General features: G+C 44.4%; 1 protein-coding gene across 4 annotated transcripts in view; it reads right to left on the reverse strand.

Annotated features, from left to right (window-relative positions):
- TMEM38B (transmembrane protein 38B) overlaps positions 1 to 16,640 on the reverse strand; it is a 746,713-nt gene that overhangs the window by 665,423 nt on the left and 64,650 nt on the right. Inside the window, exon 2 of one of the 4 annotated variants that reach the window (XM_069630826.1) lies at positions 7,005 to 7,156. The exons of 2 other annotated variants lie outside the window; for them this stretch is intronic. The gene's annotated coding sequence lies outside the window, so the exon portion shown is untranslated. Of the gene's footprint in view, positions 1 to 6,823; positions 6,983 to 7,004; positions 7,157 to 16,640 lie in introns of those variants that run through there. One more of the 4 variants, XM_069630827.1, reaches the window with a different exon arrangement.

The raw sequence follows: 16,640 nt of genomic DNA on the forward strand, positions 1-16,640 counted from the left end.
GTGAATTTTAGCATGTGCCGCACCTGGATGGAGTCTTAGACATTGGCCTGTGCCGCATCTAGTTAGGATCGTCAATATCAGCATGTGCCAAACTTAGATGATATTGTGAATGCTAGCATGGGCCACACTTGGTTGGAATTGTGAACTTTGGCCATAGACTTATCTAAATGGGACTGTGGATGGTGGCATGTGCCACACCTGGATTGAGCTGTGGATGACCGCATGGGCCATGTCTAGATACAAATTTGATTGTTAGCATGTGTCACACCTAGATGGAATCTTGCACATTAGCCTGTGCCGCACCAAGTTAGGATTGTGAATATCAGCATGTGCCACATTTAGATGGACTCTTAGACACTAAGCTGCGTTGCACCTAGATGGAAAGGTGAGTGCGGCGTGCCCCACACTTGGTTAGAAAGTCGGATGTTGCCATGTGCCACGCCTAGATAAAGATGGGAATGTTAGCGTGTGCCGTGCTTAGATGGAATCTTAGACACTAGGTGTTGCAACCAGATAGAGGTGTGAATGTTGGCATGTGCCACACTTGGATAGAAATGTTAATGTTAGCTATGCCAATTAACCAACCCACTAACAATTTCACCCCTCTGCATACACCTCTCAAACTCTAAACAAACAACCACAAGCCTATAAACACAACAATCCGCACAAACTTCACTACATTGCAACAACAAAACACACCACACATAGCCTCGCACAACAGTACATGACGGCTACAGAAAACACCCAAAGTCCAGCCAACGAAGTTACCGGGTTGAGACTGCCAACAGCACATCACTGCTCTTTTGCACTTTTCCAGCTCACTCCCACTAACTCACCCCCCTTCCCTTTTTTCAGAGCGCCAGGGGACCACTCCGGTGGTGATAGTGTGCGGTACAAATATCCTTTAACATTAACATCATCAAATATCTTTGAGTGCAGCCTATTTTTTCACATTTAAAGTGGCAGTTTAGTAACCTCAAGTTGAGGGTATTTCAAGATTGTGAGCTTTTTTGGAAATTGAAACAAAACATGTACAGGGACAGTATTTATTGCCACAGCTTCTTTCACCACCATCCATCTTGGTTGCAATCTTTGCAGTTGGGGCGCGTAGATTTTCATCGGTAACATGTATTTTCTGCTGCACACTAAAATAGTTTACACAGTTAAAAAGGGGCTTCATTTTCAAAATACTTTTCTGCATATACCCTCAAATACAATAATTCAGGTCTCCAGGGGGATTAGCTCAACTAAAAGAGTACAGGTTGACGGGAATATTGTGACTTGAGTTTTTCATTTAGTAAAACCATTTCAGAAATATTAAATTGTCTATATACATTGAACTGTATGTAATGGTCAAAATAGTCACCCTCTTTAACATATGTAGATCGCCCACCTAATTTAGTTGTTCTTCTTCTGACCCTAACATTACTTGGCTCTGTATTACAAATAGTCTATTCTACCATGCTGAGATAATTTGAAGTTTACTGTTTGCTTTGGTGGTAAGACATGGGTCTGGACATTGAGGACTTTCATGAGCCAAGAGAAGTATGAATGTGACAGCCATAAAGATTGATATGTGTAACAAAGGATTCTTTTGCAATTGTATTGTCTCCAGGGACATGTTTAAATGTAACTGGATAGATTTCGATTTATGCTGGGCATGCTGCAAAGATACTATTTGCGCATGTTCCAGTTCTGTGGTAGACTAACCTGAAACCAACCTTTGAACTTGCATATCGCCACTTCTGGACTTGGTCTCGTCTTAAACTATTCCTAAGAATCCATTGCTTTTAGTACTTTCGACTTACCACACTGCGACTATCTAGGCACAAAGAACTTCTGTGTTAGCCCCTCCACTGAGGAATGGATAAAGGCAGGCCTCCAGATAACTGGAGTTAAGACCGGCTTACGCATTAGAATCTTGTACATATGACACCTTTTACCCGTCCATGTATCATTTAAGCACCAGTTGAAAGCAGAGGGCAGGCGAGTTGACAAAAAACAGAACACCTCCTCTGATTCTTATCTGCATGGATGAAATTGCAATTTATGGAGCAGCGTCTGAATACAGACATGCATTACCTGCTTTCTGAAAGGCGAGGCGCACACAGTGACATAAGGAAGGGTTTATATCTTATCAAATTCTGTTGTGTTTGGTGTCTGTGCTTAAGGAGAGAACCATTGCGTGCATATGTAGTTTCGTAGCATTTCAGGAACTTAGTAATAAAATGGAAAACAGTTACAATTGGGAACTATACTCTGTAACAAACAAATTGAGTTTTTTCAGTGAATGCATGATTGCACTGCACAAACGTATCTTGGGAGTCCCTGTGTTGTGTGCATTTATCATCAAAATGCATCTATCTGGTGTGTTCATACACATTAATATAATCAAACAATGTATTACATTTTTCACAAATCTCTGCTACACAACTCTGTTTTTTTTGTGTTCTATTAATTTTCATGTTGTCATGTTCTGGTTGCCAGTCCAATACTGAAAGACAAATCATTTTTACTCTTGGGATTTAATATTCACTTGACTTATAAAAGCAGTGTGTATCCACTCCAAACCTTATATGGGGCACAGATGAGTATGCTATGTCTAGTATAAACATTCATTCAACCATAACTTGGAGTCAATGTGGTAAACAGCATTTCTTGCACACAGGGGGAGTGCATTCCTTTAGTACTCATCTGTTCCATTTGCAGGCGGGTGCTTGTGCAACTGCGCCATGTGTTTTATCTATTAATTGTGAGGGAAACTTGCTTTTCTGTCGCAATGTTGACAGCAGCCACATGATATGATTTCAGACAGTTTTAACTTTTTGCACACGTCGTCTGGATATCACATACTTTTTACTCTCTTGCAAAGGAGGAAACACATTTTTCACTCCTTTGAAAACACATTTACTGTCAAAGTAAGTTTAAAAATAGGGAGTAAAAACTCCCATTACAAAATGTTCCTGGTGCCCTGGGTACAGTACTTAGGTATGTTGTTGGCAAGACACTACATATCATACCAAAATTGATACCTATATGAAAAAAATGATACGTGATTAGCTTTCAAGGTTGGATCAATTCATCGTTATCACAACTGTGTGGGTTTTTGTCCATTAAATGTATAGATATGCCTATTTGAATCATTCGACCGAAGTTCTTCAAAGATGGAGTCCAGATACGCCGGACTTGGTGTAGATAACGACCAAGCTGTTTGGATGTACACACAACAGCTACGTACTTAATACGTTTGATTTCTCTGAATCTGCGTTTGAAGGCATTAGGGGATGAACATCAAGAGTCTGTCAGGCTCTCCAGGGTGAGTTTCAACAAGCAGGTTTTTTTTCCAATAACTGATGCGTATGTTTACGGCGGACGGCCCGATATCACTTGTTCAGATATGCATAGGTGATTTTCTGATAACTTTTTGTTATATTGTTTCAGAAGGAGTAGTTCTGTTTATTTACATGAGGGGCATTGAGCAAGCGTATGGGAACCAAATCTGATGGATATTAGGTAGGCTAGAGAATACTGTATGCATAGAACGTTGGACTGCAGAATGGACTGCACAATATGGGACCTGACGCAGGCACCACAAATTCATTTGAAATTGAACATGTCGCTACTGGGATTAACAGGTGCATCTAGCTTCTTCCGGCACCTTTATTTCATTCACATTGATTGTGAGGAAAATTGGAAGTAATTTTTGGGAGTTTAGTTTTGACACACGCATTGTTTTGTAGATACATGCAATTACTATCTCCCCCTCCCAAAACTCGAGTTGGCAACAAAAAACATAATGAGTGGTTAACAGTATTGATTGATTTAGGTGCATCGAGTCCACATTCACGATGTTAAAAACCAGGAGACACATGTGAAAGCCAAGTGTGTTAGGATTACATTAACATGTAACTATTTTGTGTATTGTAGGTAAGGGTGTCCGCTCATTTGGTTGAAAAAAAAAGATCGAATGACCATTTGGTCGAAACCAAATGGTCGAAAAAAAAAAAGGTAGACATTTTTTTAATTTATTTATATATTTTTTTCGTTTGGTTTAAAAAAAATGAATATATAAAAAGGGAGGTTGGGGGGGAACCCCCTCCAAAAAAAAAAAATGTAAAAAAAAAAAAATGTGACCATTTGGATTTCGACCATTTGGTGTCGACCAAATGACTGGTAACCGTAGGTAAGTTTATGTTCGATTGTTTAGGCATGTAATAATCACTGGGGTTTACCTCTTTGGACGAGTTAGATTTTGTTAGCTTTCAAGGTGTGGCAGAAGGGAATTCTAGAGCCTAGACCCTTGTATGTGAAGAGTTCTACCTCCAAATCTCTTGTATAAGATTGAGTGTCAGGAGAGTAGGTTCACCTTTGCCGATTTCAGGCATATGGCTATACAAGTTAAAAGACCCTTCAATGTATTATTAAGGGCTTCATGTACAAGGCACATGCTCTTAAAGTGTGATCTTTCTTTCATGGAGAGCAAGCCTAAGCACTTGTCAGCCAGTATGATGAGATCATAAAACCGCGGATCAAATATGAGCCAGACAGCAGGACTTTGGAATCACTGTAGTTTGAACAATTTCCAGTGAGCACTATGTAAATTGTGTTGCTATACTCTACAAAGGGGGATTACCACTACAAAGACTACTGCAATGTTTTGTGGATCAGGGCAAACGTGGAAGAGGCGCCATGAGCATCATTTGTTGATGGAAAAACATATGGGCAGCTGTGTTCACTTTGGATGTAAAGGAGTGTACTTTGTCAACAAACACATGCTTAGGCTGGTTCTCAATGAATGAAAAGATCACCCTTAAAATCTTCGATGATGGCTATCTTTGCCTCCTAGTTCTCCTTGATCTCTCAGCAGCATTTGACACAGTAGAACACCGGACACTCACCGACAAACTACATCACCACATGGGGATCAGTGAGATCGGCCTCAGCTGATTGAAATCCCACCTTGCTAATTGCCAACACTTCGTACAAATGGATTCTTCCAGATCATAAATGATACCCATCTTCTGTGGAGTCCCGCAAGGATCCATCCTGTTCCTCGTGATCTTTACATGGAACCGGTCTGAACCCTCCTCGGTCAATGCAACATCCATCCGCATCCACCAGTATGCAGATGATACACAAATCTACCTCAAGATAACATCCATCAATGACATCCACACATTGATCCAGTCACGGATGTCTAGTGCTTACCTGAAGCTCAACCCCTCCAAGACTGAATTACTACTGCTGACAAACAACACCAAACCCTCTGACATTCAGATCTATCTCTCTGCTAGGAACCTCGAGGGGTTCACACCCCATCTGTGCCAAGTACCTTGGGTTCAACATCGACAGACAACTCATGTACAAACAGCACATAGCAAGGAAGGCACGAATGGCTTGGTACCAACTTTCTCTCCACTGGAAAATCAAGCCCTTCATGCCAGCAAACAATTTCAGATCCACTGTCCAAATCTTGGTCCTCTTCCACCTGCATGGTGGCATTACCCTTTTGGAAGACCTTCTGGCGACTACCCTGACATCCCTGAGATGTGTCCTACATGCCTCACTGAGAAACTCAGCATCTCGGAGACCTGCAATCCACCAGAAGTAACAAAATGTGCAGACCTGATCTCTGACAGTGCAGGAAGGAAATTACCAGAAGACGGGCCCTCACTGTCTATGCTCTAAGACTCTGGAACCTCCTCCTGTTAAGGATTCCAATCGGGCGTCACACACCGGACCAGGACACTTGGTCTTATCCTGTGATGTGGCGCTAAACAGGAATGCTTTTTCTTTAATTTCAATTAATTCAAATTGAGCCGATACCCGACCCACACCCCCTTTTACAAATACCCTGGGTCACAATGGACCATGAACCAGGCCGGTTGGTTAAAATACAATATTTATTTTTAGAATTCACAAAAATAACACACATTTCAATATTGGGCAGCAATCACTAATGGGGTGATAATGACAATGGAAATTGAAGCAATGCACTTGATTAACCTTCTAGTAGAACATATCCAAAGCAAAATTTAATAGGATTTTTAACCCTTTGCATAGGCCTAAAATGACACTCGGATTTTGATCAATAATTAATGATATGTGTGTTAAATATATGCATAGGTTTTATCACAGTATCGGATGTTATATCACTAGCAACCATCAGGCAAAGTATCACAAAAGCATACAGTTCACAAAGCAGATTGAAATAGAAAACCCAGTGCAGCCGAATTCACACATGGAAAAGTTGCATTATTTTCTAGTTTGCAGTTTTACATGTAAAAACGGTTTTTGCAAAAAACGGGTGAAAAACACTGAATTGGAATGCAGTTTTTGGGCTGGGTAATGGATGCACAGCACAGGGACTATATGGAAGTGAAAGGAGGACTATAGCTGGTGAATTGAGAGAGATTTGGAAGGTAGAGTGAAGGCAGTTTTTAGGAAAATAGAGCAGTGAAAAAGAGAATCGGTTTTAAAAATGAAAGGCAAATTTTACTGAAACTAGATTTAATGGCTAAGAAAAGAGGAACGCCTCCCGTGAATATAAAATTTACGCTGCAGTTGTAACCCTTCACGCAGTCTACCCCTTTTCATTAGGGTAAATTCATTTATTTAATCAAAATATCGCTAATGACTTATGATCTATGCAAGACAGAAATGAAGAGAAGTGGCGCTAACGCTTGGTGATCAAGGACAAGATGCACAGAGAATTCTGACAGTTGGACAAGTTATCAGGATATGGATGGGGTTGGTTAGAGAGTGAAACAAAGACGAAAATCAAGATGGGGTAGACTATGTGTGATGGGATGTGGATACTCACAGTCCGCTCTTCAATTTGGGATTAGGCACAGTCAACCGGGTTCTGGACTCCAGGGCTCTCCTGGCAAAAGACAGCTGGGCAAAGGTCTGGTCACAGCACAGCGACGCCTCAGCGGGATGGAGCGGGTAAGCAGGGCAAGCAGTTAGTGGACAAAAAGCCGGTCTGGTTTCAGGATGCTTACCAAAAGATCACCACAGCTTTCCCTTTGGTTATTGGGATTTTTAGTTCTGGGGTCTCTGGATCGAGGCCTTGCTGGGATGGTCAGCAATGCCTGGGCCTTTCAATGGCATCTGGAATCAGCTATGCTTTGGCCTTTGCAGCAGGATCTGGAATCTGGCAAGATGAATGTGGAAAATCAGGAACACAGGCGCAGGAAATTCAGGCAAGAGTGTCTGTAGAGTGCTGTGAGCCACCCTTTATATAAAGCATGGTGACATCATAGAACTAAACGGTGGGGCAGGCTTAGCTGAGCACGCCTCTAAACAACTGGAATGGTCAGGGGTAAAAGTTGATGCCTTGCTCTCAGCTGGTTGGATTTCAAGGGCATGCTATCATATTTGTGAGTTATACAATGTCCAGACCCTCCCACAGTTATTTTAGCTAAAATCCAGTTTTGATATAAATGGCACATTTGTAAAATTGTGGCATCTTAACAAATTACATAAGCAGGTTACATATTTTATGCAGCACATGCCAGTCCAACTCTGCAGTCTGTAAAACATTGTTTCGCCCTTCTAATAATTTTTGGTCACTTTTAGGGTGAAATATTCAGCCTAAAATTCTATAACTTTATACATGTGTGTGGATTATCATTGGGCATGTCAGCATTGAAATTCGCAGTGGCATCAGGTATACTTTCCATGGAATATCCAATTCTCTGCCATTTCTATTCCCAATATGGCAGTGAAAGCTACAATGTCTTAAGTTAAAACCCACGAAATTACATTAAAGATGTTAATTTTTTTACATTCCTGCAAAGTCCAGTTACAAAGATAAAAGTCTGAAAAGTTTTTTAATAAAATAGCTGTTTAAACCAAATGGTCAGCATTTTCCTCCAAATATGGCCATGCCTTTCCACGCCATCCCCCTAAGTCCAGGGTTTGTCATGGAGTTTTTCTTTGAAGCTTCTTGTAGAAGTCACAAGGAGGTATGATTTTCTTTTTGACATCCTTGTGTCCCAGAATTTCTATTGTGAGAGGCCCCTGCCCAGCCGAAAGTCTGATTAGTATGTGAACTTTCTTTGTCTTGGTCAAAGTTTTCCAACCTAGTAATTATCAGCCAAGTGTCCTGTAAGTTTATGGTGGTTCCTTTTGGGGGAAGCCTTAGTTTAGCAAGCAGGTAAAAACCTGTTCTGGAGCGTGCAAAATTCAGCCAATGCAGTTTAATTCCTTTTATTTTATTTTGTCCTATCCCCTATGTTTCACAGCAACAAACCCCTTTACGTTGATAGGCACAGACAAGTTTTTGTTCAACATGGTACTTTTAAAACAGACATTTTTTATTCTGGTTTGCAATAGCCCATTTTTACATGTGTGTGAAGCCAGTTGGCATTTTCCTTTAACTTTGGTTTGGCTATTCCCTCTGCATTTATTCACTGTTTTGTAGCCATAGTTCGTTCCTTGTATGCAGCAATTTGTTTGAACACAGATGCACTGAAATTGACATGGGCCCAGAGCCAGGGCCTCTTTGACACATTGATCTTTGATATTTTGTATCCCAAGTGTTTCCCGTGTGGCTGAAGTAAAGCTTCTTTTGAATCCTTCAGAACTGAACAAGTCATTCAGGGATACTGCTCTTGTCTGCTCGAGCACAATGTGAATGTGAATGGGCATAGCAGAGTCTCCTTAATAAAATAGTGTGATGAGAAATCAAAGGAAAAAGTATCAGAACGGCATCATTTTTTATGTAAATATTTCCCTTTTTCATTGGAAACTGTGGGTTTGCAGCAAAGCAGCGCTGCTTTTTCACTCCCGCTCTTTGGTACATGTAAGAACACTGGCACCTTTCTCTGTGTGCTCCCGGTTCCAACTCGTCCATTTTGTGTTTGGCAAGATGGTGCAGCCATCCTTTTGTCACTGCAAGGTGCATTTTTGATGCTATGGTGCCCCAAAGAGCCAGCGCAGCCATTTTGCTGTTGACTGCCAAAGCGCAGCTTGGTTATGGAGAAGAATTCTGTTGAGTGGGTCAATGTAGCCCACACTCCCCATCAACATCAGACTTGCTGCATCACTTCTACAGTTCAGGAAAGAGCTCAAGACATTTATCTTCAAGGAAGGGCTACTACTTAACACCTACGTCCACACACCCTGCACTCGGCACCCTACCTGAGACATCGGTGGTCTACTCCCCACTGTCCTCTCCTGGTTGCTTGTAGGTCCCTTACTGCCAATTTCCCACCCACGGCTTGCCCTGTTAGTTCCATGCTCCCTTTCGATCTGTTTCCCTTACTGTGTTCTTCCCCCTATCATTGTAAAGCACTCTGCTGCTGCCCAAAGCTATGTATGTGCTCAATAAAAACCCTAATAATAATAATTATAATAGCAACACCTAAATTACAAGGTTTGGGGACTGAAATGGTAGTTGGTCCAGTGAATCTGGACAGCACTGCAAGAGGTGCCGGGTCCACCAGTTGTATGAAAAGGATGTCTGTTTTCTGCCCATTAAGATTGAGCCAGTTTGGGGGCATGGCTTGAAGCGCCAATGATGCAGACGCTTCTTTTGTAGCCTGTGTGTTGCTCGGCATATGAACATGCCAAACTCGGGTCCTAGCAGGCAGCGACTCGTTTAAAAGCCAGGTGGCGAAACAAGAACCCGAGGTGAAGGGGAAGAGGGTGATGCATTTCACGACGCAGAAGCAGAGAAATAATGCAGAAACAGTCCCATCGGACCCGCATCGGAGGCCACTCAAGATGCCCGCCGCCTCACCAGCCAACACGACTGCCGAGACCCACCGCCCCCACCCCCAACAAAGAGACCCGCCAGCGAGGAGAGGAAAGCCTGGGGCTGTAAAGCCGATGGCTGGAATAGCCAAACAGGCGGTGTGCAGTTGGATGGAGAAGGGGACCTCACAGCAGCCGAGTTCACCAGGGCCCAGGGCAAGCATAGGACAAGTGGAGGACAAGATGAGGCCCCCTGCCCCCCCTCCCCCATATAGCAGTAGGTCCATCCACGGGGGAAAGGAAGCAGACCGGCACAGACCTGACTCCAGTTCATGAGGGAGGAGGTGGAGCAATTCAGAGGAAGGGCTGAAAGAGAAACTGCGGCTCAGACCAAGTCGGAGCACAGTGCCAGGGATCCTGACCTGCGCCCCCAACAATGACTGCATTATGTGACTAAGATACTAGGAACCTAATAGCCCACCTACGTCCCCCACAGAAGTGGGAGCCCTCATGGGGAACGGAAGATCACGTCCCTCAGGAGAGCCACACTACTCCTACCTGGGTACGGACCCGTGGAGATACGGACGCCTGGGGAGAGGAAACAGAACTATTGAGGGAGACCACACTACCTGCAGGCACAAAAAAGGGACAATGTGCTCCCTGTCTGCCACTAGCTCCAAGAACACACAGCGAGGCGAGCATCATACCCAGGTGGAGGGACAATCTAGCAGGGCCGGTCCAGCGGGGGCTAACAGCAGGGGAGAAGCCAATGGAGTAACCCACAGACCCACCCTAGAGAAGGGTAGTGCCGCAAAGGGCACTTTCTATCCATCAGCAACACCTCCACGGCAGGGACTCCTCCTGGGGCCCTGCCCACCACTAACTCCGTTGGAGCTAAATCACCCACACTGGCTACCCCGCAGGGGGCCCACAACTCCCCCAACCATGGCAAAACAGCAGAAACCCCTGAAGAATGCTGACATTGCAGCTCTTATCCAGCCCCAGGACAAAAACAAGAAAATGGGCACCGCCAAGGCCCCGAATCCTCTGCAGGAACCCCCCCCCACAGGGCAAATGGCCACTAAGGAGGATCTACAATCCTTTATCTCGGAAATCAAAGCGAAACTCTGGAGCTGTATGGCGGGGATCTCATGAAGGTGGACCAACTAGACCAACAGGTCTTGGAAGTGAAACAGGGCTTGGAGATCATGCAACAGACCAAACGATGGTGTTAGCTGAGTTCCAAAGAAGGATCGAGGTGTTACAGGGAAAAAATGACGAGTTGGCAGGGAAACAGGAGGACATGAAAAATGTGGGCCGCAGGAATAACCTGCGGATCAAAGGAGTACCCACCTCAATCACAGACAAGGCCCTCCCGGCCTATATTGAGAGCCTTTTCCAAATGCTCCTTCCACACATAGATAAGTCGATGCTGCTTCTTGACCGTACCTGCAGAATACGCACCCGAGGGAGTCGATCAGCAGACAGGCCCCCAGGCGTAATTACTCAGGTCCACTTCTTTGCAACTAAACAGGAGATCCTAACAGCCAGCCGGACACAAGGAGACTTAACATTTCAGGGACCAACACTACAAATCTTCCAAGACCTTGCGGTGGCAACGATGCAAAGACCGAGAGCTCAGACCCCTGACAGCCTTTCTGCAAGACCAAAAAGTGCACTATCGCTGGCTCTTCCCCCGCCACACTACAATTTGTTTTGGATGACACACCCCACATCATCACACTGCAGAAGCAGGCCCCTCATCACCAACGAGAAAAGAGACACCCAGACCAAAGCAAAATACCTGGGAGACAGTAGCAAAGGGACGCAAGTTGGAAACCCCTCCACAACAAACCTGAAGGCCTCCGCACACATATTCTGGACACTTTCTACCTGAGCAGCTGCCCACGCCAGGCCCGCCATCATCGTACCACCGCAAATCAGGAAGCTTTCAAACCCGGGCTTCACACGGCCTATGCTTGGCCTAAAGCGATATGGTGCCCAAAGGCCCACAGGGTAAATACCCCAACTTAAGTTCAACGAGTGAACACACGTTATAAACTAATACATTTCAACTTTATACATCAAACGTACTATACCCCCGTCAAGAAGCACCGGCATCACCCAGAGGCGTCGGCTCGATGTGAACGTTGTACAGCGAGGCATGCTGATTTTTTCCACCTAGCCTGGGTCTGCCCAGGTGTCCAAAGATTCTGGGTTTCGGTGTTACGAATGATTGCTGACATAATAGGTGAACAGGTAGCCCCACTACCACTGGCACCCCTGCTGGGTCTCACCAAATACCTGCAACCTGCATCTCGTAGGCTGACAGCCCTCCTGCTGGTACTAGCGAGTAGACGAATAGCTATGGCTTGGAGCCGCGGACCCCTGCCCAGATTCGAAGATTGGAAAAGAGACATAACGTATTGTCAAGATGTAGAGAGCGAGTTTATAAAAACTCTTCCATTACATGCACAACCTCCTGACATCTGGGGGCCATACATTGCATATTTGTTAAACTGTACAGTTCCATCTGACACTGAAGACACTTGAACTTGATGGAGGTAACTGAGGCAGAAAGTCACTAGATGCTCAGAACGCTATGTTTCTGGTCATTGATCAAGGAACATTCTAATGTCTGGAGATGTGGGCGATGGGGCGGGGATGCGAGGCAATGTAGTTGAACCTGTAAACGGGAAATGTTAAACTATTTTCTGCTCTTTTCCCTCTTTTCCTTACCCTCTCTTCAACTAGTCTTATCCCTTTCCTACCTCTGACTGCTGTTTCGGCAGTGCACCAGAAAGGTGCACTTGTTGTTTGATGTTTTGAAAATTTCAAAAATAAAGTTTAAAAAACAAAGTCCTTTGAGGGCACAAAATCCCCAAGTTCCCTTGTATGATTTGACCAAGTTCAGGCCCCAGGACTGTTTAATGAGGTCCAATGACTCAGTCGAAAAACTTCTGGAGGTTGTCCAGTCACAAGATTTTTCACACCAAAAAAGAAAGAGAACATATACAAAAAACTGGGTAACTACGCTCAGCATCGCTGTTCAGATAAAGGTTCCTAAGGCACGGAAGAATGACAGGGAAATAAACAGGCCATCATGAGAGGGAACCATGGTAGAGTGTGCCAAAGGGGGGAATCGGGAAAGTCGAGCATTTATGCCTCTGCACATAAAGCAGAATCCTTGCAATCATGAAGAAAAGAGAAACATAATTGACCCGCCCCCACACACCTCATCACTGAAAGAGGCATTTGTAGCCAGTGCAAAAGGATCTGGTTTCCATCTGACGAAACGGGACAGCTGGCAGGTGAGTCTGAAGGCAAAGGGGGCTAGGCCAGGAGGGTCCCCAATGCCTCTGGATCCCCAGGAAAATGGCCCTCAGGAGTGTTCAGGTTTCTGGAGTCTGTCCAATGTATGGCACACCAATCAGCTGTCAGTTTCTGAGCCCTTTCACGCTGTGCTTCAAACAAAAGTTCCTGAACCGCTCTACTAAATCTAATATGGCCTTCGACTTTCTGCCTCCCACCTTATTCATGTACCCTACTGCTGATTGGTTTTCGATCAACAGAGTTACTACACCTAAACCTAAAACTGTAGTTGGGGATTTTCATTCCCATTTTTCCATGACTACTGGGACAAGGCTGAAGGCTCAAGTGCAATGCTGCAGACATGGTCATCTCGTTAGAGCTAACGACCCACACTTGAGGGAAGTAGAGAGGCTTAAAAGGCCCCCTCAGGTGCATGCCATTAGTAGGAGATGGAGAGGGGGCAGCAGTAGTAGCAGCAGAAGGAAAGTATGCTGTTGGAAGTTCACACAGATGTTGGAGGAAAGAAGGGGCGCTGGGACTTTAATCAAGCAGATTCCAGCTGCATGTCCTGACAGGGTCCTGTTCCCCCTTAATCTGAAGTGCAGAGGTTTGCGTAGCGGGAAGCGGGAACGAAGACAGCTGTTCCCCATGTGAACTGAACTGCAGAGACTTGAAGCACGAAGCATGCAGGAGACTGTGGTTGAGAGCATGTATGCAGCCCAGGGTCTCCAGATCCACGTGAGCTCTGTGACGGCGTGGCAAGACCGAAGGCAACTTCAGAGTGGAAGTGTGTACTTTGGAAGACGGCGGAGCAGTGGAAGTCCTGCAGCATATTGTCCAGAGTCAAGAGACTAAATACCAGGCATGCCCCTAAGCTAATGGCACCAATAGGAAGAGAAGGGCCAAATGCAATGTCAAATGGGGTAAAGCGTACCCACTGCGATTGTTCCCGAAAGTTGAAGCTAGTATAAAATCTCCCGTTGCCAAAGCCAAAAGGAGGAAAGATGGAATGATATACTTAAGGGCATTTTGGTTGTTAATGTTGCAGAAAGACCAGAGTGGCAAAGAGGCTGCCCTTCTGAAAGGTGAATGTTCAGAAGAAGAGCCCCTTGCTTACAAGAAGTTGTTAGGGAGCACTAATGTGAATATTGCCTTTTCTGAAATGTTGCTGCAAGTCGCAAAGTAACAAACTGTTGAAGCTGAGTTAAACATTGGTTATCAGTAAATTCAGAACTTCAAAAGCACTATTGAATGTGGAAAGCTATCGGCCAGGTTAGTAGATCTGCATGGTGATTCCTTGTAGAAGGGGGCCTGGTCTGAGAGTAAACCTGGTGGAAGAAGTGCTGTAAAGTTATCCTTACAAAGTCGCCAATCGTGAATTATGGTGTTTAAAGGAGAGCTGTGAAAAGCTGATATTAAGAAGCTGTGTTCCTTTGACATTTATGAAGTTGTGACAAAAACATCCTGACAAAAAATATCAATAATGCTATTTGTTCTGCTGAAATAAAATATCTGTTCTAAGAAGTGGCTTTCTGTTTAGACATTGGATTACTGGAACTTTTCTTTTGTGAAGTTGAAGGTGCAAAGAACTAAAGTTGGAACTTTGTTTCAAATCTGGATTTCCTTGTTTATGGTTGTTGAACGAGTCTGAATTCAACTTAAAACCTGGGGAAGGGGACAACACCCAGGTTACAAAGAAAGACTGAATTTATTACAGAATACAATTGTTGTTGTAGTGAAAAGCCATATATATATATATTTCCATGTGTATTTCATGTGGAAGTGTGAGGGTCAGAGATTCTTGGTTAGAATATTTTCCTTAGTTCATGTTAGGTAGGGAAATACTCGTCAGAGTAGGGGTAGTGAGGTGTTACCTAAAACTCAATAAAATGGCACATTTTGCGAAATCATCTAAAAAATTGTCTGCCTGATTTTTCTGACCCCTGAAAGGGAGACAGAAGGATGGCTTAGATAGAGGAGGATCCTCACCAAATACTTCACTGACAGGATCACAAGAGAAGAACAAGTTACTTACCCAGGGTAACGTTCTTTCGATTGAATGTCCCTCCCACATACTTCTCATCTTTGACATTTCCTTTTCAGCTCCCGCTGCTTCTGAAAATTATTTTCCTCAACAGAGGGTGCTGTGTACTGGTCTTGCCGACTCGATGTCCCTTGAGGCCCCTCGTCCAATGGTCAATGTCATAATAATAATTTAGCATTTATATAGCGCTGCTTATTACCCACAGTGTGTGGTGCTCATTTATCGACCTCGGAAGGATGAAAGGCTGAGTTTGCCCCTGCCGGGATTCGAACCTGCGTCCACAGGCTCTGCACAGATGTCAAAGCGAGCGCTCTACTCGCTGTGCTATCGGACCTATCACCGGTATATGTAGCACGCGCACCGCCCGTTGGCTTCACTTCTGTTTTTCCCCTTTCTTAGAAGAATTACTATCAACAGCATAGACTTTAGTATTCTCTAAAGAGTATAACGTGTAAAAACACGTCAATTCTACAGTGGGGTAGGATGGGAGGGGCGATGAAGAATACGTGGGAGGAACATCCAATCAAAAGAACGTTACCACGGGTAAGTAACTTGTTCTTCGAATGGATTGTGTCCTCCCACCTATTCCTCATCATTGATAGACTCCCAAAGTAGTATTGGTTTTGATGGTGGGAGTAAGAATTTTTGGCTTGTCCTTAAAGGTTACCATGGACAAAATGAAGGACAGCCTTCCAAAATCCTCTTTCCTGAGTGGAAGTTAAGTCCAGACGATAATGTTTCACAAAAGTGTGGATGGTAGCCCAAGTGGCTGCCGCACAGATGTCCTTAATCAGCACCCCTCTCTGCAGAGCAGAAGATGCTGCCATGTCCCTAGAAGAATGAGCTCTCTGAGTCTCCAGATGATCTTTTTTTTTTATTTTTTTTTAAACTTTTATTTTTGCTGGCAGTGGTAGATGACATACACACACATTAGGATAAGATAACAGTGGAAGACAAATCCAATGCATGGGGGTGTACATAGGTAGCGAGGGATAACCCCCAAGATGAGGAAAGTACAACAGTGTTGCAGAGAATTCAGTGCATAACAATGAAGACCTAGGGAGAACCCACACCGGAGGAGGGGGCATCCAGACCGTTAAGATAACTGTTGAAGGCAGTCCAAATGTTTTTTGGCCGGGAACGGGATGGGAGAGTAGTAATATAATCTTCCTCACAGTTTCGGGACCAGGTCAGTAGATTCAGCCATTTCTGAAAGGTGGGAGGAGCAGCACATTTCCAATTTTGAAGGATACATTTTTTGGCTATTATACAACATATATTCAAGAGTTTGGTCTCCCCTCTGACCCCTTCATCACCCCACACTCCGAACAACATCCCCAGCGGGTCAGGCTCAATCGTCGCATCGCAAACATCGGACAGTGTTTTAAAGATCTCATCCCAGAATGGGGCAAGTTGGGGGCAGTCCCAAAACATGTGGAGATGGCCAGCGTCTTCCGCTCCGCAGCGGGGGCAGAGCCGCGTCTCAGAGCGGGCAAACTTGGAGAGTCTACGCGGGGTATAGTATAGCCTATTCAGTAACTTATATTGTATTGTGCGGTATCGGAAATTCAGGGATACCTTG

Source organism: Ambystoma mexicanum, chromosome 6q (genome assembly GCF_040938575.1).
Source record: "Ambystoma mexicanum isolate Mex_15411 chromosome 6q, UKY_AmexF1_1, whole genome shotgun sequence".
Taxonomy (NCBI): Eukaryota; Metazoa; Chordata; class Amphibia; order Caudata; family Ambystomatidae; genus Ambystoma; species Ambystoma mexicanum.